General features: G+C 40.6%; 1 protein-coding gene and 1 long non-coding RNA gene across 3 annotated transcripts in view; one reads left to right on the top strand and one right to left on the bottom strand.

Annotated features, from left to right (window-relative positions):
- Positions 1 to 23,093, top strand: part of LOC133267886 (urea transporter 2-like) — a 344,693-nt gene that overhangs the window by 63,434 nt on the left and 258,166 nt on the right. The window lies entirely within an intron of this gene.
- LOC133267829 (uncharacterized) lies at positions 17,707 to 19,421 on the bottom strand. Its single transcript, XR_009742886.1, has 2 exons — positions 19,105 to 19,421; positions 17,707 to 17,977 (listed from the first exon to the last, which is right to left on the bottom strand). It is a non-coding gene; the product is annotated as an uncharacterized LOC133267829 (long non-coding RNA).

The following is a 23,093-nucleotide window of genomic DNA, read 5'->3' as shown; positions in this document are numbered from 1 at the left end:
TCTCAAGGCATCCAGGTAGCATTCATTACTGCCATACTACATGTAGAAAACTGGGCACAGGAGGTACATGTTTAATCACTGCCATGTAGGACTTGGACCAAGGAGTAAGACATTCCTAGTGCAAAGATTTTTGATCTGTAACTGACTTGCCAAACCTTTTCAAATATATTTGGCTGAGAGCACTAAGATCAGCTCGTATTTAATTCACTTGCATCCTCCTTTTCCAAGCAATAAATTTCTTCTCTCATTTCTTTTTTTCAGTAGTTCATTCTTCATTTTAATTTTTTTCTTCTCTCTATGGACTTAGAAATATCTCCACCCTTTGTTGGTCTTGGGTGGAGCTGGATAAAATATTTCTTTAAGACAAGTAATTATCTGAAAAGTTGTCCCAAACTAGCATATGCTTTTGGTATGAGACAATGAAGGAGTTGGGTTTTTTTTAAGTTAAAAAAAAATATAAAAATTTCCAAACCTGTAAAATGAGAGATCTGCATAAAAACCAAAACAAAACAACACAACCTAGGAAGGTGTGTTTTTTTTGTTTTTTTTAATCAACCTGTTCAAAAGCAACCTGTTTTCCCTTATAAATAAAGAAAAAATCAGTGCTAACACAATTAGAGAAATAATCTGAAAGTTTTTTTCTCTAAAACCGGAAAAACTGTCTTGAATCTGAATAAATTATTTTCTTTTCCTAAAACTTTTTGTTTCCCTGGGGATTTTGTTGGGTTTGGGCTTTAGGTTTTTTTTTTTTCATTCCATTAAGTAAGATTAAGTACTTTGCTTTGGTTTGACTCAAGCTATTTTCTTTTTTCCTCCTGATTTTTCCCTAAATTCGTCATTTGTCCAGTTCCTATTATGGCTGTTTAGGAGGAAAGGAGAACGTTAGGCTGGCAGCCAGGCAACATCTAATAGCTGAGCTGAGACACCTTCTCCATAGGGTCTTTTTTTGTACCTTCTTCTGTCCAGTCACAAGAACTACTAAATAGAAATAGTGGCCACCAGTTTATTCTGAATGTCAGTATGGTTTTGGTTTTGTGGAGTTGAATTGTTTTTCGGGTGCACAGTTCTCCATAATTTTTTTTCAGCAAATTAATTACAAGGGGGGGGGGGGGGGGTGAGGGAGGAGAGAGAGAAACAGATGACTCTTTTTCTTCTCACTGTCAAATATCCCCTTTGCCTTATTATTATTTCAAAGCTCTAAAGCATAAAACTGCATTTTTATGAAGCCAAATGACCTTCAAAATTCAAGACAAGGCTGAATTCTGCTTGACTGTAATATTTTGGATCATTAATTTCACTAGAGATATTCCAATTTGTAATTTTAATAAGTTTCAGAGCATAACTGCTCTTAATACTGTGTTTCTAAATGCGATGGGCTGTATGCTTAACCAGCACAAGTCAGCATAGCTTTAATGACTGTACTACGGTGCTCCACAGCAGATAAGACTATGGGTGTATGTTCTTTGTCTGTGTTTGGTTTCAGCCACTCCTTAATAACCACAAATAATTTTTGGTGTGATGCATATTAAACATCTCTAATAGTTGATTAAGATATTTTTGGTGGGAAAGACCAGATGGTCTAGTGGATGGCATGTTGTTATTCTTGTCAGAATCAATTTGCAAAGCACTGGCAACTTATAAGCACTTTACAAAATGATGGTGAGATACTGTGAAACACTGTGTTTGTTCCACACAGGACTGGTCTGCATGGCTGCACAATGACCACACATCCAACGCCAGTGGGATGCAATGAGCTACTCAATTCACTCATTTTACTTTCTGCGTTATTCCTACACAGTTTAAACATTTCTCAAGCCTACAGTAGTGTAGGCTCTGGACACTTTATGGTTTTCCCACAAGAGCGGAAAACTGAAGGATGAGGAATGTGAGAGACTTCTGAAAAGAGGGAAAAAGTTCAAAGGCTTTGGATGAACGACTCCTACATTTGCAGTGAATGTCCTAATCGGAGGTTGAGGGGCATGAGGAGGGCTGGCCTTTCATCATCTCGTCTGCTGGACCCTTTGTGCTATATTTCAATAGACAAAGTAAGCAAGGGAGAGGCTGAATGACTCTGTGCCTTGGCAGTTCAATGCTGTCTGAAAGCCAGAGCACTCCTGAACCAGTCCCAGCACCCATGATTAACTATTTATACAACATAAAACAACACCCACAGCAGAAACCTGGAGAATGTGAAGGAGGGACTGAACGTCTCCCCCACAGAGCAATCATAATTAATTCACTGACCTGGGATATACAAGTTCAAATTGCCAGCAGCAGAAAAGGAAATTGAGTTGGACTTTTCACAGCACAGGTAAATACCCCAGCCTTGGCTGCAAGGTGATAAAAGACCACTCCTGTTGCCTACAGTTACTGAAGTTAACCTTATCTCTGCACTGTTTGACAAACTTGAATAAACCCAATGGATTTGGGAAAAAAATGTTAATTCTTAAAGGAAAAAAAAAAAGAAGAACACTGCCTCAATCTGAATTTCTTGAGTTCTGCTCCAGAATTTTATTCTAGTCAGGATTTCTGCACAAAGTTTTTTGTTTTACTAGAACTGATATTTCTTAACATTTATAAAGTACAATTTTTTTCAAATTATTTAAATTTCACTCCTGGACCTAATCACTGCCAAGAAGCCAACAGAAATTAACTTTCTTGATATTGCTGTGTGATCAACACATTTCTGATTAAAACTACTGTTATAGAATAGTCTTATATTTTCATAGAATTGTCCTATTCTCATAGAATAGTCTAATGGAAGACAGTGTATAGGTTCCTGAAGCTTATGGCTTTTATGCGGAGAAATGTTTCTTGGAAGAAACCTGAGTGGTCATAGAAACTTGGCCAGTTTGGTTGAGCTAGCCAGTTTGGCCTGATGAATCAGGGTCTCACTTTCAGTGCTGATGGGCTCAAATGACACAAGAAAATGTCTGGTTTTTCCCCTTTATGTTATCAGGCTTTGGCAGGGTAGTGCTTCCTGACCAGTAAAATGTCTTCATTATTTCTCACAATGCATGGCTTCTCTTACAGAAAACAGAAGATGCATTTCAGATGTGCAGATGCATTTCATAAAAGCTGCAGTTTTGTACCTTGAAGGGATGTGAGAAAGGGACTTCTTTTCATCCAGAGATCTCAAAGTATTTTCTACAGTACTGTTTCAGAAGCTGGTTAGCAGTGTGCACACAAACAGTTAAAAAAGTTAAAAAAGGTTTCCTTCTGAATCCCCATAGGTAGGGAGGCATGTGTGCTGGGCTCACAAAGCTTCCACAGTTGTTAAGATTTCATGCTGGCCATAGTTCGTAATGATGAAGAGTTTACAATTAAAGCTGATGATCTGGAAAATAAGGAGTGAATTCAAAACTACTTTGTCTGAAGAGAGTCTGCAATTATGAGAATATTTAGTACCTAGTGTCTCATTGCTCTCATCTCAAATGATCTTGGGTTAATCTGTAATTCTGCTAAGAGATTAATGTGAAGCAATTTTTTGTTTAAAAACATTCTGTCTGTGTCTGTAAGCAGGCTGGTTAGAAAAGCCTCATTTAATTGGCTGTAGGCAGCCAGATTGTGAAATAAACTGAAATTCAAAGGTGGAAGAATTTGCTACAGTTAAAAAAGAAGATATTTTGACATTTCAAAGTAAAAGTGAAATTTACAGTTTACACCAACATTTGCTAGACTAATAGGAATACAGAAATATTGACTGCAAGAGAATCAAAGAAAAAAGAGAACAGAACTGGGACAGATAGAATAACATTCTGCAAAATCACTGGCAGTGTAACAGGCTGAATTGCTGAATGTCCCTTTCTTGCCAACCCGTCTAGTCCTTTTCTTTCTGAGTAGTGTTCAAGGCCATGTTGGACAGGGCCTTGGGCAACTGGTATGGTGTGAGGTGTCCCTGTTCATGTCAGGGGGGTTGGAACCAGATGATCTTAAGGTCCTTTCTAACCCTAATCATTCTATGATTCTATGAATTCCCCTCTGCCTGTAGAAGGTACTGGTACCTTCTGCTTTGATGTTTGAGAGGGAGGACTTCAGAATTATGCCTAGCACATTACTGTTTCTCTGGGAAGCCATGATGGACAGTCTGCAACTCATATGTGACAAGAAGTATGCATGTCACTAGTTCTCTAGTCTTGATGAAACAGCTTCCAAGAAAGTATGACTTTTGCCTGATACAAATGTTTGAGGGTCATTGGTTTTTACCACATTTTGTTTGGGAAGGTGTTTGCATAATTCCTAATTTAGGGGTGTTAATCCACTCTTTGGCTTCTAAATGAAAGGCAACACTTGTGGAAAGGGTCTAACTGAATGGGCAGATGCTTCAATCTCTCTAGAAGTGAACCACCTTCAGTCTAGAAGCTGTCAGGTTGTATTAATAGCTGATGGTGTAAATTGCACTGAAGGAGATGGCACAGCTCTGACTCAAGGTGACTTGTCAACTGCAGCTGTGTCATACCCACCAGTGCATAGGGAGGGTGAATTCATTCTGCTATTTGCCCATCTGACCAGGTAAATGCTCTAACAGAGTGTGGTGTTTTATCCTGCTGAAGTGAAGGGGACTGGGCATAAGCGGTAGGGGAAAAAAGGAGCTAAAAAAGGCATTTATACAAGACGTAATAGTGAGAAAGAGCTATAAGGAACTTGGGAATTGATGTTATTATGTGCCTACAGATATCCTGGACCACTGAGTTTAGTCTTGACAATTACTATTATCTCCTATAAACCACTGCATAAATGTACCAACCTTCCCTTTCTCACAAACATCTTAAAAGTGGTTGGGTTTTCCTTTACAGTTGTCTTATTACACTATAACTTCTTGCACACTTGCTCCACCTTTTTTGAGTATCGTCAGAAGACTTCTCACCAGCAACACTTCATTTTCTCTGCTAGAGAATAAAATTTTGCAAACTGTTAGATCATATTTGTTGTTCCACAACCTCAGCCTGCTCTCAGCTAATGCCTCTAGACCATCTGTCTCCTCCTCAGTTGTTCCAAAGAATGAGCTCTCAAATTATCAGAATATCAAAATTCTGAAATAAGTGCCCTCTGGATTAATGATTTTGCACCATGCTGTTGAATGATATGATATTCCTCTCAAGTTTCCAATCTTATGCTATATCTGTACCACCTTCTGACATTCCTCTGTACTACCAGTGAAAGGTGGGGCCCTCTGCCAGGATGAGCAGAAAAACAGAGTGAGGTCCAAGGGTATTACCTCCCTCCAAAATAATTCAGCTCTCAATGTTATCCCTTGCTGTCTGCTCTCTCACCACTCCCTCAACCACCCAATGATTTCTTCTATGATTCTCCACCTTCACCAAGTAGCCAGATTGTATCTCAAATATGCGTTAGAAATGTAAGAGTAACCTAACAAATGAGGCTTTTCGCATCTCTTTTATCTAGAAAATCAGTTATATTTGTGCAGAAAACCAGGAAGCTGTTGGAACAGTCTGATCTTTTATGAGCGCATCTTTATCAGATAGATTTCCAGACCATCCAAACAATAAGCTTTTGCTACAACCTTCAATGCCTACATTGTCATTAGGGAGAATATATTTAAAATGCTATTTGGTGCAATAGCAAAAGATCTTATCCTTTACAAACCAGCATGAAGATGCTGTATTTCTGATATAGATGATGAATTCACTGGCAATTCTAGTAATGTTTGTTGTTGTTGTGTTTATTCCTGGTATTACAGAAAGTGTCTATATGGTTTGTGATCACAAAAGAATTGTCTGAATGTTTGTGTTAACAAGCAAGAAACTGAATCCTCCTTTTCACCTGATTTTCCTCTAGTTATGTCTGGACAGACATTTAATTAACTCAGCATGGGGGATCTATTCTCAGTACTTTCTGCAGTGGCTAGCCATTTACATCTGTACTCAGTGGGTGTTAAACAGCACAGCTCTGAAGTGCCATATTTTTACAGTGACCTTTCTTAGGTGTGAATGATTAAACAAGGTACCAGAGACCAGCAAATTGGCCCATCTTTGGACAGTAGGCAGGCTAGCAGCTGGTATGTGGAAAATGCTGGTAAAGCAAAATGTCAATACAGTATAAACAGGATGGGATACAACATGCTTTTTTTGCTGTGTCAGACTTTCAGTTCTGTTCTGCTTTTTAAAGATCTGTTTAGCAAGTACACAGGCTTCTGTAGCTACACACACAGCCACAAAACTGCCACATTCATGTTCACAAACTGCAAGCAACCAGGTTAGCACAGCATAAGCAGTTGGACTAGATGATCATTGCAGGTTCTTTCCAACTAAAACATTTTCTCTTATCTTCTTCTTACAATCTATTCCATTCCATTCCATTCTGTCCTATTCTATTCTATCCCATTCTATCCTATCCTAGTCCATTCTACATAGATTTCTATCTTTATAAGCACAGCAATCCTACTTAAACAACTTCAGGGGGATACTTGCATTTCCCACTTATGCTAAGCTATTCTCAGCTTTTTCAATGTCTAAACATAGACTTCGATGTTTCAGATGAATACAGAGATATCTGATGTGTCAGAGGATGAATCAAACTTCGTTGGATATGTTCTGAGCTTATACTGCCTTTACAGTTGTCCTCTACTATGCCAGCTGATTGTGGCCCCTACCATAACAAAAATAAATAACTTTTTATCACAACAGATCAGCATACAGCAGTGATAGCTCAGGGCAGCTCAAGTAGGGATGACCCCAGATAAGGATCACCGGATCATTGCAATGTGCCTACAAAAATAGTAAGTGTGTAATTGTCCTTGCCTCAAGAAATAATGGTTCTCCAATAGAGAAAAAGATTTGCACATGGGTTTTTTTCCAGACTACAAGCTCTGCCAGGGGGAGAAGTTTTCAGCCTATTAGTGCCCTGAAAGATTTCTTGCCAAACTGACCTCAAGCTTCATGTCTGGGGAGAAAGTCAGAAACACGTTGCTCAGTTTGAGCTTTAATGAAACTGTTTATATTCTGGACAAGGGGAATTGCTTTAAGCTGCCAGAGGGGAGGCTTCTTAGGCAGAAATTCTGCCTTGTGAGGGTGCTGAGGCACTGGCACAGATTGCCCAGAGAAGCTGTGGCTGCCCCATCTCTGACAGTGTTCAAAGCCAGGTTGAACAGGGCTTGAAGCGACCTGGTGTAGTGGAAGATGTCCCTGTCCATGGCAGGGGATTGGAACTGAATGACCTTTAAGGTTCCCTCCAACACAAACCAATCTGTGCTTCTGTGATTCTACGGTATATCTCTACTCAGCCTATCTAAGCTGATCATCAGTAGAAAAGCTGGTAATAGAGGGCTGAACTAAAAATGCTCTCTAATATCAGCTTTTTGCATCTGTAGTTCAAAGAAACTAGTAAAATATGTCAAGATTCACAAGATGTTTCTCTTCTGCTTCCTAAGCAGCTGGGCCATTTCAATAATTACTTAAAATCCACTGGGAGTGGTAGTGGTCCTGACTGGTTCTTCTGTGTTGTGCTTAGGTTTTTCTATCTTCATGCCTTCCCTGTTATCATTATTGATTGTCTATTCTTATTTGCCCTACTTTCAGACTCACTGCTGTTGAAGTAACAAGCTTGTTTTGTCAATTCACACTTTCCAGAATGTCGCCCAGGTGTTTTAGTATTTTCTATCAAACAATTGCTTATGGATCTTATCTGGAAATGTATCAGTCATCTCTTTCTTCCTTGAATCTTTCACTGCATTAAGTAGACTTTATTATTTTGTCTTTCAGGGCACAGGTGTCAATTGTTGTCCAGAATGGTTGCTACAATTTTAATTTCTAAAGCATTTTATAATAAATGAAGGCTGGAATCTGCATTCAGGTTTTGCTCCTTGTTCTTTCAGGCAATAGGGGAAAGTATTGCTGATGCTGTAGAATTCTTATTCAATTTTTGTCCCAATATAACATACTAATTACTTAGTGAAACATTTTCATATGAATTTAGAAACACCAGCTCTTGCTTGATTTCATTTTATCTGAATGAATCAATTGCTTAAGAAACCAGGCAAGGTAGACTTAGAACTCAGTATGGTATATGGCTTCCTCAAGGTGTTATTGGACCTTCTAATCAGCCTTCTTTGTTTGTTATTTTTTAGTTTTGTCTGAATTATCACTCATGTTTTCATGCCAGCAGATAGTCATCTTTCTGGGTTAAAACCCTGGGGTTTCTGACAATAATTGTGTTTAGCCTTAGTATTTGAGCTCTGAATCTTGCTTTATTCACATCGTTCAGCCTGGGGTTTTTAATAGTTCTTTCTTCTAAGAAACATGTTCTGTGTGACTCAGAGCTTATTTTACCAAATATCTAGTGTCAGCTATCACCAGCATTTGGAAACCTGTAGTTTCATTTGTATCCCATCATGGGAGACAGAATCTTTGAAGTTCTGAAACTGTATATCTGATTTACTTTTTGATTAGGTGAATAAATAACTTGATTGGAACACCGGTCGTAAAAGATTTGGAGACCTTGGCAGGTCTCCAGGCCATGGATAAGTCTGTGTTTCACAACTGCATTGTCATTGTCATTCTTGTTATAGATAACCAGATACAGTCTTGCAGCATGAAATGTCTAGAATGTGATTTTTTTGGGGGAGCAGGGTGAAGTTTTTGTGAAAGCACGAACTCTGTGGGAAATTTCTGAGACATTAACAAGGTCTCACCACGAATTGTCTTCCCCCTCACTGCAAAGCACTATATGTGCCCATACAGGGGCGTTAAAGAAAAAACATTAGAAGGAATGGAAAAGCATAGAAAATATTGTCCTGGTTTACCCACTGATCAGTTTATTGTGCTTTCTGCTGTCTTTGGACCTCTTCTTGGACTGGTCTCTTTGGTTTCTTATGTTCCTCTGCTGCAAGGACAGATGCAGCTATGCTATTTTCAAGCACTCATTACAAACCACACACTCTCCACCTGGGGTAGTCTAGATCCCTCTTTATCCTCTTACTGCTTTGAAGCTAATCTTATTTATGCCCAGGAGAGTTGTTGCAGAAGCCAGATAAGAGGTATAAGGGTGCTGCAAGACTGCACTTGGTTCCTGCTTCCCTGCAGTTCCAGGGGAACTGAGCCATAAGAAGTTACGGAGGTTGAAAGAAACTGTACAGAATTCAGGGAGGAGGTCTCTCTCCTGATTATTATCATCTGGATAGGACTATCAGTAGAAAAAAATTACAATACCTGTGCTCTGCTCTTACACTGCCTCTTAACTGCTCCTTACTGGGTCCTTTTAGGAAAGGGAAAATGGGTTTCAGATCTGTTCCCTATTTAGCAGACATTCAATGCAGAGCAGAGAAGCAGTGGAGTGTCTCTGTCAGAAGCCCAGAAGACATGAGGACATCCTCATGATCCAAATCTTTGTGACTGATCCACAAAGTTTTCTCTCCCTCTTCACTGTCTTCGGATCTCACAACTGCAGGTGAAGTAGAGTTGTACTTGAAGCTAGGCCAGGCTGGTCAGAGGTGCTTTTGTCTGTGTATGGGATATGTGTGCATGGATACCAGAGGGACAGCATCACTGGAATGGAGTGTCTGGGGTTATTCCTCTTCAGGGGCAGAAACTGGCACTTTCCTTTGCTAAGCCTCATTGGGTTTCTGTGAACTCATTTGTTGAGGCTGTCCATGACTTCTGAGTAGGAACACAGTGTATCAGCTTCCCAGTTTAGTACCTTCTCCGAGCTTGCAGAATCCATTGTGCAATTCATTAATGAAAATGTTAAATAGTTAAAATGTTAAATAGTATTGGCCCCAGTAGAGGTACCCCTGTAGCCAAGGTTACACTAGTTACTGGCTTCCAGCTGGACTTTGTGCCGCTGATTGCAGCAACAAGTAGCAGCAAAGTCCTACAGAAGGTGATTAAGAGCTGGCATCATTTCTGGATCAGCACAGCTGTTTTTTTTCAAGAGAAGTGCCAACAAATGCTGACATTGCCCTAAGATTTTACCCATTTTAAGAACCACCTAACCATACCAAAAAAAAAGACCAAATGGTGAAGGTATCCATGCACTGTGGTAGCTGCCATCCCCAATGACAGGTACTGTGAATGTCAGGGACCACAAAACTGAGGGGTAGAGCAGTTGACGGCACCTACCTGGAATTGTGCAAAGCATTTGACACTGTCCCACACAACATCCTTATCTCTAAATTGGAGAGACATCAATTTGATAGGTGGACCACTCGGTGGATAAAGAGCTGGCTGGATGGTCGCACGCAAAGAGTTGTGGTCAATCGCTCACTGTCGAGCTGGAGACCAATAACGAGTGGTGTCCCTCAGGGATTGGTGTTGGGACCGGTCTTGTTCAATATCATTGTCAGTGACTTGGACAGTGGGATTGAGTGCACTCTCAGCAAGTTTGCCAATGACACCAAGCTGTGTGGTTCAGTTGATACACTGGAGGGAAGGAATGCCATCCAGAGGGACCTTGACATGCTTGTGAGGTGGGCTGATGCCAACCTTATGTAGTTTAACTATGTCAAGTGCGAGGTCCCACACCTGGGTCGGAGAAATCCCAAGGACAGCTACAGGTTGGGTAGAGAAGAGATTCAGAGCAGTCCTGTGGAGAAGGACTTGGGAGTGCTGGTTGATGAGAAAATGAACATGAGCTGGCTTCAGTGTGCGCTCACAGCACAGAAAGCCAACCATATCCTCGGGTGCATCAAGGGGAGCACAACCAGCAGGTCGAAGGAAGTGATCCTGCCCCTTTACTCTGCTCTTGTGAGACCTCACTTGGAGTATTGTGTACAGTTCTGGTGTCCTCAACATAAAAAGGACATAGAACTGTTGGAACAAGTCCAGAGGAGGGCCACGAGGATGATCAGGGGACTGGAGCACCTCCCGTATGAAGATAGGCTCGGAAAGTTGGGGCTGTTCAGTCTGGAGAAGAGAAGACTGCGTGGAGACCTCATAGCAGCCTTCTAGTATCTGAAGGGGGCCTGTAAGGATGCTGGAGATGAACTCTTCATTTGAGACTGTGTTGATAGGACAAGACATAACAGGTTAAATCTTAACCAGGGGAAATTTAGATTGAATATGAGAAAGATGTTCTTTACTGTGAGGCACTGGAATGGATTGCCCAGGGAAGTTGTGAATGCTCCATCCTTGGCAGTGTTCAGGTCCAGGTTGGACAGAGCCTTGAGTAATATGGTTTAGTGTGAGGTGCCCCCGCCCATGGCACGGGGGGTGGAGCTAGGTGATCTTACGATCCTTTTCAACCCTAACTAATCTATCATTTTATGATTCTAAGAACTTCTGCCTCCCCTCTGCCAGATTAAAGCCATTACCCCTTGTCCTGTCCCTACAGGCTCTTGTTCAAAGCCCCTCTACATGTTTCTTGTAGCCCCTTTAGGCACTGGGAGCTCCTCAAAGGTGTCCTCTTAAGGAGCTTTCTCTTCTCCAGGCTGAACCAGCCCAGCTCTCTCAGCCTGGCTCATACAGCAGAGCTGCTCCAGCCCTCACAGCATCTCTGTGGCCTCCTCTGGTTGAGTTTTTGTCAAAGCCTATAGGGCTTTTGTGCCCCATAGGCTTTGACACTCTTCCTATAGGTCCATGGTGCCATCCACTCTTTAGCAGAGTGCCAGGGCACCAGCCACGATGCAATGTCCTGGTGGCCTCCCTGCAGCTCTCTGAAAGGTGCATGCCAGGACCCCTCAACTTTTCTTCACTGCAGTCAGCCAAATATAAATATTCATATTTCATTTCTGCCTCATCTTCATTCCGCCCAGGAAGTAAATATCCCTTCCCCTCTTCTCCCATGACTCATCCACAAACCTTCCCACTTCTAAACTGTTTTATTTTGTCTTGTCTCATACTTGTTTATTTTGGATTAAATCCTAACCTCACTGAAGTCAGTGGCAAATCTTCCACTGAGTCAACCAGATCCAGCATTTCTTTTGTCTTGATTAGACTGTGGGTGTGTTTGCCTTGAATATACTTAATCTTGCCCTGGTTTGATTGTAGCTTTTGGATAAAAGCTGTGCTGCATCTCTGTACATTAAGCAGTGTGTAAGCATTTGCTGTTCTGTGAGTCTGAAAGGATAATAATTAGTATGAAGGATTTACTGCAGCAGTTCAGGAAAGTGTGGATGGAGGCAAATAAAGGAAATCAAATATAAGTTTCCATGTTTCAGACCTACACTTCTCCTGTTATTTGAGTCTCAGGGCTTATAAGGCACACCCACAGGGTTATAGTGCAATACAACTGCTATTGGAGGGAAATGCTGATGCCACAGAAAGCAAAAGGGACTGGGTGACTGGAATACAATAATAATTCAGACATGCTTAATGCAGGGGAAAAGCAGCTCCCGTGACAACAAGCCAGACCTTTTACTGTTCCAACAGCAGAGGAAAACGCAATGGTTGGCAACCACAAAACAAAACAGCCCACTGAAAAGTTCAGAGATGGAGGCACAGGTCAGGAGCTCTGTGCTCAGATCTGCCTCATCGCAGCACATCTGCCTGGAACTGAGCAGCCCAGCAGAGGTAGCCCTGCAGACACTGTGACACTGGGGTCAAACACAGTCAGTCCAGTGCCGCATGGGGTCAATGACTTCACGTTCCCTCCTGGCATCCTCTGCCTTTGACTTGGGGAAACAGTGTCTTCTCCCCACACTTTATTTTTCTGGGGTCAGTTCTGCCCATTGCAAAGCTCCTTTCTTTCAGTGTAGGGAATGACTCCCCAAAAGATAAGCACTTCTTCAATTGCCAAGACCATTCTTGAGGGAAATATTAATAATTTGCTTTCTTGTGGGCCCCAAAACTTGACTGAAAAGCACATGGAGGCGAGCCCTGGTCTGGGAGGAATAGCTGAGAGTATATATTGTGTTTCTGTGTGTAAAGATTTGTGAACTTCATAAACTGTCAAACTACACAGGGGGCTGCTGCCAACAGCTGATAAGGTCTTCCAAAGTAACATCCCTAAAGGGTTTACCGTCTTCATGCTCCAAGTCTGCTAGAAGTGAGCAGAGCCAGTGTTGGGCCATTTTGCCCAACCGTATTTCATGAAGAAAATCTAAGTTATTTATCTGCTAGGAGAAGGCAGCAATTCTATGATGTGATAAGTACATTGGCATGCCACAGACAATTTACTCAGGGAAATACTGGGTATATTTTATATTCTTCGATATAAGAGTGGTGAGGCACTGTCACAGGTTGCCCAGAGATGCTGTGGCTGCGCCATCCCTGCCAGTGTTCAAGGCCAGGCTGGATGGGGCTTGGAGCAACCTGCTCTAGTGGAAGGTGTCCTTGCCTTCCATTGACAGGGAGTTGGAACTGAATGAGCTTTAAGATCCCCTCTAACCCAAATCAGTCTGTGATTCTATGATTTAGAGGAGTCACCACCTCAGAACTTCATTCTTGTTTGTGGCCAGCCTGACAGATGTTTTTGAAAGGTTTGTGTTTGAATTTATAGTGGCATAAGTGGGTGATACAGATGTCTGGTGAGGTATGAAAGGGAAGCTCTTCATTTCTCACCACTAGCATTAATGTTACGAGAGTACACAAGACAGACTCGATCAGGAAAAGATCTGGTACAGTTCTCTCAACCTTATTTATCCATCATCTGTTTGAACAAATCACCCTAAAATATTCTGACTGATGACTATTTCCTGCAGGAAGTTAAAAGTTCCTTGTTTTAACTCACTTTAGCTCCATGCTTCACATTTACATGAACAAAGATACTCATTGGTCTGTACTTTCCAGGTATTGCCAAAAAAAACTAGGACACAAGAAGGATCTATTAGATGAAAGGCAAATCTACTGCATAGCTTACAAAGATCACTGGCCATATCAAAGCTCTGAACTGTATTCAAAGGATAGCAAGTCCTAGAGCTGTGAAAATAAGTAATCACCAGTAACCTATTTGATACTGATTTTGCTTTGACTTTCATTGGGGAACTAACACTACTTAACTGACAATATTTTTTTTTTCATCAAAAGCCTCTTAAACTTTTATGGTGTTTAGAATCCAATTTTCCATTTTATTTAAATTACATATATACACATAAATATATATAAATAAATAGCCATGTGAAATTTATATATAAAAATATGTTATCGATAATTCATATATTATTATATATAATTTATTATATTTTATAATTCTATATTATATACATTTATTATATATTATGTAGTTTATATATTATATAAAATATCCTTTTATATATATGTGTGTATATATACACACACACACACTCACTGCTTGGTGGCATTTCCATTCCTTATTAGAGGGCTTCAGCAGGTAACTACCATACAGGGAGAATTTTCAACTGCATATTTGAGTTTGCAAATGAAATTTTGATCTTCAGATCCAGTAAAGCTGATTTCCACCAATATTTATGGTAACTGAGCACAAAGAGCAAAGAGATTCCAGCAAGGTGAAGCCATAAAATATTTTCTGTTGGCTATGCATGGAAAAGCTTTTTAAAATGCATGGTCCGTGTTACTCGGTGCTTTCAGTTTCTACCAGCTAAGCGGCCTTTAAACTTGCACTGTCAAATCTCACATCAACTTATATTTACCTGGTAGGGAGAAAAAAAAAAAGATAAAAGAGGGAAAAAAAAAACCCAACCAAACAAATTAATTAGAAATTTCTATTACAAAACTAAGCAGCAAATTAAAATTTTTGTGTAGTGCTTAAAATTTAGCAAGAAAAGATACCTATTTTAAAGAGGAATTATCAAATGCTGAACTCAGAGGGGGAAAGTAAGCAAAAATAAAATATGATCTTATGATTGAGATACCCAGGGTCACAATACATTGCAGTATGTTTCAACACAGTAACTTGATATATATTTACTAAATTGTTTGGCACATTCAGTATGTCCCCAGGGGATGGTTGGAGGGAACTAGCAGTACATTTTTCACTCTTTCCCTGTGCATTAGCAGACATAAGGTCACACTAGTATAGCGAAGATGGGTGCAGCCTCAGGCTCATTAGCTCTCAGCAAGCTAGCCAGATGAGGCAGCGTGGTGTTTTCCTTTCATCATTCAAGCTTGAAAGGAAACTGTTGGCAGCCAGTTGCTCTTAAAACAATGAAAATTAAGGTGACAGCAATCTCATTAGCTGAAAGGTAGCATTCAGTGGAGATAAAGATTTCTGAGTAAAGATTTCCCTCTTCTGTAACACATATACACAAACTTATTAGTAAAATATATCTTTTGAATGCAAAAATCTATGCATGAGAAGAGCAAATAGTGCTTGCTATATTACCATATCTGTGCATCAGTGAATTTTATTTCTTGCAAGAAAATCAATGTCTGGATGACTGGCTTCCTTTCAGGATAATGTATATGCCTTAGATGTATATGCATATTTACACAGCAGCAGTTTAATCTGTAACCTTTGCCACAGAACTGATACATTCCCTACAGATGTTTTCTTTGTCTTGCACAGAACTAAAATGCAGAAAACGTGAAGGGATATGAATGATGTTATTCTCAGAGTTTTCCAGGCTTCAGCCATGATGTATACTATGCTTGAAGATTAAATACCTTTTGCATTCCAATTACTGTATGTGAAAGTCTATTGATGATGTTTTATTGGTAATATTTCATTGCTGGAAGCTTTTAAGCTGAGTGGAGCTGTTTGCTTATGTGGATTCGTAAAGTCCAGGAGATCTGGTGCTGAAGACATATTTGCACTCAATTTTTTATTTTTTCTGTGCTTCATTTCAAATCTGACCTAACACAGAGATGTTTTCCTGCTTTTGTTATATAAGTGGGAACCTGATGGTCTTGATGACTATTTTTGATTTCCCTGGTGAAGACAAGAGATTTGTTTGTGTTTTTCTTAGCGATGGTGTTGTTCCAAGGTGTTAGCAAACACTGGAAGAAAAGCACTTGCTCTGAGTCCAGCTGTCAGATATGAAGAGGTTGATTACCAGGGGCAGTAGATGTCAAGTTCCCTGTAAAAATTTGTGGCACTTCACTCCCTAGGACTGCTTTGAAAATATAGATGCAAAGGGCTAGATTTGCCCTTCAGGTTTATATTTCAGCTTCTAACATATTTTCATAGACTACCTCCCACTCACAGTATTAACTTCCCCTTAATGACTCCCCACCTTAACTGCTGCCTTCTTATTTTTCATGATCTTCCTGATTCCTATCTCTGCCCAGCTCTGTAGGGCACGTTCTCTCTCCAAGAAGCAGTAATCAAATCATCTCTGTTATAGCTACCCCAGTAGTGCTGACGAACCCAAACTGCCTGTCAGTGCTATCAGGAGAGGTTCTCATACCTTATCTTACAAAATGCTGAGGATCAAACCTCCTGGAGTCATTTTCCTAACACTCGTCTTGCATTGGACTTTTGACAGAGTTTGGACAAAGGGCTGCGTCCTGTGGAACACTCTTGGTTTTGCCTAAAATTATTGTTCCCTATATTTTTTTGTTTTCTTTTTTTTTTCCTTAGCTTACTTATTTGTGAAATTTATCAGAAATAATATACCTCTGTATAAAATAGCCTCCACAGTTCTTTTGTATAAGTAATAACCAGGTTGGACAGAGTTTGCAACTAAGGAAAGTAGGTCAAAACAATGTGACTAAATCATCCCAAAACAATCATTGGAAAGAATCAGATTCACACCCACAGGGTTTATGTGAACAGATTCAAACCTGCCAGGGCTTTGGCATCTATCACCATCTCTAGTACTTAACAGCAGGATTCACCAAGAGTTTATGAGTCAAGGAAACAAAAGTCCAAAGCTTAGAAACCAGTTTTCATCTGCCCTTTTAAAAAGGTTCATTTGATTTTCAGAGTAATTTATATTCAGTTCTGCTTACCAGGTTCAACTCAGTAGCCAAATCAGCTTTTTAAGTGTGGATAGGCTTCAACACCTCTGGAAAGTCTCCAGAAAAACAGAGGAGAAATGGGAAAATATCTTGGTCATTGGTACTTTCTATTTTTTGCAGACCAAGCAGAAGGTCAGCATAGTTATCTACTGAAAATCCCTGTGAGACACTCTGCCCCAGATTAGAAATTTCTCCAGGGAAAGACTAAGCCCAGAGCAGTCAGGACACTGTCCAGTGGCCCATGGTGCCCATGCAGGGCTCACAGGGACCAGCCACACTGGGTCTCATGGCTTGTCCTCCATAGGGCAATTTTCTGTCCTCATTTATCTTGATTAAGCCTCAGAAGCCAAAGGATGCAATGTTCCTAAAATCAAACAAGCGTCTATGGACCAGCTAGTTACTGATTTTGCAAAGGCTGGTGTTTGCCTTCTCACCTGCTCCTCCTGCTGCTGTGCCCACTCACCAATCTGTGTGTCACCATTCTGAACATATGGGGCATTGCACTAAACAATTTTAGCTATTCTGCTTTTCATTTGTGTTCTAGTCTGAGACCTCAAGAAGTGCAAGGTTGTCCATTTTTCAGTTATAAGGATTTTGTATTTATACTGGACATGAATCTGAACCCAAAGCAAAACAAACAAAAAAGAAAAAAGAAAAAAAAAAAACCAACCAACCAAATAAACGAGCCCTAATGCCAGTTATTTTCACCAAATTTGAGCTATTTGTATCATGATTTGGAATCAAACATTGCGCTTGGCACTATTTTCTGCAATGAGACAATATGAAATCTTGGATTTGAATACTCCTACACATAGAAAAGTCTGAATCTTTAAATGTGTGACTTGTCCTAAATTTACACAGCACCTTTCCTCAGGAGATCACTGTTGTTTGACTGATGGCAACTCCAAAGCACCACAATGTGGAAGAAGCCTGCAGGAAGGGAAACTGAGGCAAGTTAATTTAAAAGCAGGATAAGTCAGGAAAAGGAGACTTTAGTGATCCAAATCCTCTCTCACTGCAGAAAAGAGAGAGAATACAAGATCTGCTTAATTTCTTCATCAAGCCCACTGTGTTCATGGAGTTCATGCTAACAACCGATTGATGCCAATCATTGTTTTCACCTTTAAAAGAGCTGATGAACATGACACCTCACAGAAAGCACTCCCTTAGACTCTTCACTTTTACCAGATGAAATATTTTCCAACCTGAAGTAACAAAAAGGAGAGGGGAAAAATTAAAGAAAAGGTGTATTATTTTCATTTTTTGAAAGAGGTAAAAAAAAGCTACAGAACTTCTTTGAATCCCACCCTATATTTCATATTTCTCCAGTGAGGCTTGCATTCCTTTATTCAGATTCCAAAAGCAGAGATAATTTGTTCCAAATGTTTTCAGAAGCAATCAGCAGCATCAACTTACTTACATTCTTTCCAGGGTTGGGAGAAAACTGTGAAATCTTCTAAACACTAATGGAGGAGTAAGCAAGGGAGAGAAACGGGGGAGAAGGAAAGGTGGAAGACAGTGAGAAAATAAATAGAAGGAAAAGAAGGAACAGAGGAAAGAAAAAGAAGAGGAAAAAAGCAGAAAGGAATAGGCTGATGATCTATTTGTTTATATTGTTACAGTTATGAATCCTTGAGCAGATCTGGAGAGACTTACCACTTGCCAGCAACATATTTCCATTGGCAAGGTAGCAAGCAGTTCTTAGCATGATACTATGTAGCAGAATATGATTGAGAAATAGGCCCTAAAATTATATATTTATTGCAAGACTGTCGGTGAGATTTTTTGCAGGGAAGCTGAACATACAACTCCCTGTGTGTTGCATGTCTATTTTGTCTGCTAGAGATCTTAACTGAGCTACTCATCAGTCATTGTGCAGTCTTAGAAGTCTGGACAGATGTTACTAGTGCAAATAAAGACAAAAATGCTGCAATTTGTCTTCCATACAAGCCACAGGGCTATTGAATGGCTGCCTTTAAGACGCAATGTGGTCTGTGAGCTCCCTCTGAGAGCAGAGGGCTCGCGGCGTGCTGCCTGGTTCGCCGCTGGCTCTCTGTGTGGCCTTTGACAGCTCATTTAATCCCTGGCTTCCCAAAACTATAAAGTAGGAACAGTAATTCTTGCAGTGTTACAATAGTAGGGATTCATCCTGTGCAGCTGTGATCCTTGCCAGGTACAGGTCACCACCATGCCATTTACTTACGGAGCTGAAGAGCCAGCAAGCAATATGCCAAGTGGCACCAGTCTGCTAGTGGCTACTTAGAGCCCATGCTCTCTTCACCTCCCCACAAGCTCAAGCACCACAGCAAATGCAATAGAGAGACAAGCTTACCCTCCTAGTGTTTCTCAACTGCAGACTTTTCTCCAAGCCTCCAAAAGGTCAAACATCTGCTCCTTCTTTCCCTGGCCTCTGCCTACCCTCCCAAGCTGGGCATGGAGCCATACCCATGGTCCTTCCTCCCATGATGGTTCCCACTAATACAGCCCCACATCCCAGTCGCCATGCCTGTGAGCGCAGCCCCTTATTGCCAGCAAATGAACAGCAAATGATTGGTGGTTAGGTTTAATGGGCAGGTATTAACTCTTGAGCTTTCAAAAGCTCTAATTAAGCCTGACTTCCATTTGAAATCCACCCAAAGTGGGAGAGTAGGGCATTTGTTTTTACACAGCTGAGGAATGTGCGTTTAACTATCTCAGGAAGGAAAAAGAAATGAAAACCACTTGGAAAGCTGGTAAACTCAACCACCTGTACTCCTTCAGCCTCTGCAAAGTTCCTCTCCCCACTGTAAACCAGGGCTTATGAACAGCTACAAGAGATGGCTGGTGTAAAACTGGTGTTTAATACAATGCCCATTGCAAAAACCAGCAGTGCTTGGAGTGTTTTTGTCACTGTCCACCCAGGGCCAGCAAATTTAACCACTCTGCTCTTGTGTACCATAACATGCTTTTGCTTCTTCACTCCTGCTTCCCAGAGGACCAGATCCCAAATAAGACATCTAGACTAAGCTGGGCAAACTTGACTGACTAACTATTTGGACAGGTTTGCTTTAATCATAAACAATACAGTAAATTAATGCTAGCCATGCTGAATTGTTTTAATGACTACATGCTTTCTGCTCCATGCCCAGAACAGTGCTGTTTTGTCTTCTGCCAATTACACTGGCCTCTAGGACATTCTCCTGCAGCTTGAAGAAATGTATGTTTAGAGAGATGCTAAAGGGACTCCAAATTTAGTGGTCTGGAAAAGACCAGACTCTAATATCAGAGCATGAGTGAGCCTGGGGACTGGTGCATGTGAATGAGGTGTGAGTTTGCAAGACTTTTCTAGCACCCAAACCAAAACTGTGCAATTAGTTAGAAAAGTTTTACACTAAAAATACAAAATAAAGCCTAGAAATTATATGAAAATTAGGAGGTTTTAATGAAAAAAAATAGACTGAAAACAAGAAGAAAATATTTTGTTTTCAGTGGCAACTGAAAAGATGATGCTTGGTTAAAACAAAAGAAAAAGGAGGAAAAGAAATTGAAAACAAAAAAATTATGGTTTACTTGTTGAAAAAACCCCCCAGCTAAGTTGAAGGATAACAAGTATTTTTGACAAAATGAAGTCATTTAATCAACTTACAGAAGGGAGTCTTGAGATTTGAAACTCCAAATGAAAGAACATGATTCATGGGAAGGAACTGGGAAATGGGAGGAAGAGCAAAATGCATACTAAAATTAAACTCTTCATTGCTCTGAGATGCCTCCACCTTGGCAAGTATTTGATAATTAAACACAGATGTACAACCTGTACAAAATAAAAATATATGTTCCTTAACTCAGATTCAGTGATAAGCTTTTCCTCCACCACTGCAGAGGGGAACCTCTATACCTGTTCAGAGGCAAACTGAACAGGCAGATTTTGCCTAAACAGATTATTTTCTCATTCTTTCCACCTAGCCAGGTATAAAGCATGTAAGGAAATTGACATACACAGCTACAGTTTGTCTGCTGCTTGCACACCCTGTGTGTAGGCATACAGTAGCACTCGTGAGTTGTCACTGTCATCTGAGTCTGAGGTTGTCCAGCATGTTCCAGCACAAGACCCACCAGTGAGCAGACAGCATGGTGTCCTGTGATAAGTCAGAGACGGTTATGGTGGAATACAAGGGTCTGCGAGGCATCCACATTCCTGCCAGTGACTTTCCAGTAATCCAGAAAGCTCTCCCAGGCTCTAGTTTTCAGTCTGTGCTATGCTGCTCTGTAAGAGTCTAGCGGAAGGTGAGCTGCCTGTGGCAAGGGGTTAAAGCAGGATGATCTTTAAGTTCCCTTGCAACCCAAACCATTCTGTGATTCTATGATTCAGGAATTTCTTTCCTAGAGTTCTTTTCTGCAACCTCATTGAACAGTCTGAAAAATTGAAAAAAGCAACCAGGCATCTTCTCTAGAGAACTAGTCCCTCCTACTCCTGTCTGAAATGTTTGCAATTAACTTCCCAATAACACCCATATGGAAGAGCATCAGCTTTACTATTTTTTCACACCCAGGCCTCAATATGACATGAAATCCAAACAAGGCATTTTTTTCCAGCCACCTACCAAGTTTCCCCAAGATTTCTGAACAGACCCAATGTAAGAAACTATGGCTTGATCTACCCACAGATATTCTGTCTGCAGCCCATGGGGTAAATGTCTTACAGATTTTGCCACAACCAGAATTTCCTTTTGGGCAAGGTTTTTTCCCGAGAATCTTTAGAAACTTTTATTCCTGTGACACCACCAATTCTGTTGGACTCCAACTCCAGTCCCTCTAAGCGTTACTGGCTGAAAGCATTATTGAAAGTTTTGAAGCAAGGGGAATGTAAGGCAGGAGCAGTCACTAAGGTTCAACTCTGACCTAAATGACACGCAACCCTCAAAGAATTTAATCTTCTTACCCAGTCACTACTGCTGTATTGCAGTCCTGGTAAACCAAGGGACCTAGTGGTAGACCACTTGGAATGTTGTAGTGTGCTTCACTCCAAACTTGTATTAAATGACCTTGAATGTCATCCTGGTGTGACAGTACTCCTCACCTTGTTTTAGGTTCCTTTTACACATCCCTACATAATTTTTCACAGAGATACTGGCCCAACTATAACATTGTGATCAAATACTATGCCAAAACAAAGCATATTCTAGCACTTCATCTCTGTCTTCCAAAGAAAATTTGTTTCTGCTAGTATTTTAGCCAAAAATGTGGTGAGATTCTGGATCTGGTTGAAAGGGATATACTATACTGATACTATACTGTATATACTATATACATAGGGTATATACTATACTGATATATTTCTCCACTTTGTCTTCCCGATTTCATACTGTGACATGATGGAGTAGCTGCTCAATGTGTGCTGCTGTGACACTCTCCAGCTTAATCACTGCCATCCATGTTTTCAGATCACAAGATTACAGCTCTGGAATTGAATTCAGAATGGGTTTAGGTCATTCTGTTGTTTTATTATTACTAGCACTATCATTATTACTCATTATTATTATTGTTGTTATTATTCCTAAATACTTAGATATATTTTACTCAACTGGCCTTTTAAAAGGACTTCTCTAAAGATTGAATTTGTTGGCCACTTCTTATGGTTTTGACACAGTTACTATCAAAAATTAAATCAAACAATATTTGCTCATGCAGACAGTTTCTGAATGAATTTCAGCATTTTCCCCTGTCTTTCTCTGACCTCCTGTCACTCCATTTGTGATGTGCTGGGTTCCATTTTCTCTAGTCATGTGAAAATCGGCTCTTGCAGTTTAGCCAGTTATTCCTGTGTACTTCATAGATTTTCGTATTTGTAGTAAAATTCTAAGACTGGTTTTTCACTGCCCATATTTGAACACAAAGCCTTCTACCCTAAAAGCATATCTCCAGCTGGTGATCTGGAAGTTCACACAAGCAGTTGGCTGGTGCTCACCAGGCAATGGTGAGGCTTTGTCCTACTGTCCTGGGTTCAGCAGTAGCAGTCATGTTTTTTCCTTTGTGTTAGCTGGTGCAGTGCTGTGTTTTGACTTCCAACCTGGGAACAGTGTTGGTGAAGCCGATGTTTTCGGTTGTTGCTAAGTGATGTTTACCCTGACCAAGGACTTTGTGAGGCTCATGCTCTGCCAGGGAGGAGGGGAAGCTGTGAGGAAGCAGAGACAGGGCGCCTGACCCGGGCTAGCCAGGGAGGTATTCCATACCACAGGACGTCATGCCCGGGGTGGGGGGTAACTGGGAGTTACCCGGGAGGACACGGGCTTCCGGATGGGACTTGTTTCTTGGCCGGTGGTATCGTATTCTCTTCCCTTGTTA

The sequence above is a fragment of the Pezoporus flaviventris genome, unplaced genomic scaffold, assembly GCF_033815535.1.
Source record: "Pezoporus flaviventris isolate CSIRO_AGI_PZ_B2104156 unplaced genomic scaffold, CSIRO_AGI_Pfla_v1 ptg000010l, whole genome shotgun sequence".
NCBI lineage: Eukaryota > Metazoa > Chordata > Aves > Psittaciformes > Psittacidae > Pezoporus > Pezoporus flaviventris.
Note: the sequence above shows the minus strand (reverse complement) of the source record. Positions and strands in the feature narration are given on the sequence as shown.